General features: G+C 46.7%; 1 pseudogene; it reads right to left on the reverse strand.

Annotated features, from left to right (window-relative positions):
• Positions 1-741: 741 nt before the first annotated feature.
• Positions 742-1,683, reverse strand: LOC118580560 (annotated as a pseudogene).
• Between the last annotated feature and the right edge of the window lie 703 nt (positions 1,684-2,386).

The raw sequence follows: 2,386 nt of genomic DNA on the forward strand, positions 1-2,386 counted from the left end.
ATGTCAACCAGACACAATCTATAGTCATCTAAAAGGAGGGAACCATGATTGAGAAAATGTCTCCATAAGATCATGCTGTGGGCAAATCTGTAGGGAATTTTCTTAATTAGTGATTGATGGGTGAAGCGTCAGGCCACTGTAGGCAGTGCGATCCCTGGGCTGGTGGTCCTGGGTTCCATAAGAAAACAGGCTGTACAAGCCATGAGGAAGAAGTCAGTAAGCAGCACCCTTCCAAGGCCTCTGCATCAGTTCCTGCCGCCAGGGTCCTGTCCTATTTGAGTTCTTGTCCTGACTTCCTTTAATGACAGACAGTGATGAGGAAATATAAGACCAATAAACCCTTTCCTCCCTAAGTTGCACTGAGTGTGGTATTTCATCACAGCTATAGTAACCCTTTTAATTAGTAAGAAATTTTCTTTTAGCCTGTCTAGTGAATTGGATTATATGTGTGTCACCATGCACTTGTGAGGATCAGAGGACAACCAATAGGTGTCAGTTCGCTCCTTCTACAATGTGAAGCCCAGGGATCAGGTCATCAGGCTTGAGAGCAATTGTCTACTCACTGAGCCATCTTATCCATCCCTGTAATATTCCCATTCTTCATGTTGATTATACAAAGTCTCTACAGTGTCCCAGAACCTTCTGCCATGTTTCTCTCTGCCTTTGAAATGTCTTCGTGTGCATTTGGCCATGAGTTTGTTTCAAACCAGGAGAGGGAGGACATCAGCTCTCTCAAGAATCTCAGCACAGATGGAGGGTTTTCTTCAGGACTGCATGGACCTCCCTGTTCCTCAAGCAGTAGATGATGGGGCTACACATGGGAGTGGCCACTGTGTAGATGACTGACAGCACCTTGGTGAGGTCTGTGGATTTGATATGTCTGGGGCTGGAATACATGAAGGGGACCACAGATTAGCAAATGCCTGTCACGAGGAGGTGGGAGGCACAGGTGGAGAGGGCTTTGTGGCTTGCAGCAGCAGAAGGCATTTGGATAAGCACCCTGCTGATGGCCACATAAGAGGCCAGAGCAACTAGCCATGACCCACAGAAGATGACAACGGCTGAAATGAAGTCGACCAGCTCTGTGAGGGCCATGTGGGTGCAGGACAGGTTGAGCAGAGGGGAGACATCACAGAAGAAGTGGTTGAGGACATTGGGGCCACAGTAGGTCAGGCTTGCAATGCATGTGGTCTTGATCACAGAGACCAACAGTCCCCCCACCCAGGAGGACAAAGCCAATCCCCAGCAGACTTGGGGCCTCATGAGCAATGGGCAGTGCAGTGGGCGGCAGATGGCTACATAGCGGTCATAGGCCATGGAGGCCAGGAGGGTGCACTTGGTACCAATGAAAGAAATGAATAAAAACAGTTGAGCCATGCAGGATGTGAAGGACACATGGCAAGGGCTGGACCTCAGGCTCATGAGCAGGATGGGCATGATGACTGAGACATAGCACATCTTCAAGCAGCCGAGGTTGCCCAGGAAGAAGTACATTGGCTTGTGGAGTAACTCATGGTGGCTGCAGATGAGGTAGATAACTAGCATATTCTCTAAGAGGATCAGCAGGTAGAGGGCCAGAAAAATAACAAACAGACCATCTCTGATGTCTTTCCTGGCAGACAAACCCAGCAGGATAAAATCCTGGTCAGTGGATCTGTTGGCCAGTTGCAGAGATCTCTCCATCTAAGTGAAGAAAGAAATAGGTTTATAAAGACTCTGGTCTGTTCTGAAGTGTAAAGACTTCTATGGGCAAACCTTCTCAGAGCTGAATCAACTTGGCAAGAGGCTGATCTGGGGCAGGTGGAGCAATAAGGAGAAACTGGAAAATGGCAAAACCAGAAATGGAAAATTGACACACACAGGAATTTACTGAGTCTGAAATTTTAAGCAAGACATCCAACCTTTATGGATCCTCCACTACTGTATGGGTGGAAACAGAGGAGAGAGTCTGGAGAGATGTCTCTGCAGTGTAGAGCACAGGCTGCTCTTTCAGAGGACCTGGGATTGGTTCCCAGCACCCACATGTCAGCTCACATTCATATGTAGCTCCAGCTCCACATGATCCAATACCTTCTGACCTCCGAGGGCCCCAGGCATACATGTGGCACACAGACATACATGAAAGCGAAACAGTCATGCACATAATATAAAACAATAAAATCTAATATTAAACTGAGTGAAATCCATCCTCATGGAGCCCATAGCCATTATGAACATTTAGTTTTTATAGGTGTTTGTTTTCATTACACTGCTGAGAAATGAACCCTGGGCCTTGCCCATGTTAGACAAGTGCTGTACTACTGAGACACAACCTGGCCCCTTCATATGATATTTAAATACAAAAATAGATATGAATGTGTTTTGTGAAATAAGGAATGATGGTTAT

Source organism: Onychomys torridus, chromosome 1 (genome assembly GCF_903995425.1).
Source record: "Onychomys torridus chromosome 1, mOncTor1.1, whole genome shotgun sequence".
NCBI classification, from domain to species: Eukaryota; Metazoa; Chordata; class Mammalia; order Rodentia; family Cricetidae; genus Onychomys; species Onychomys torridus.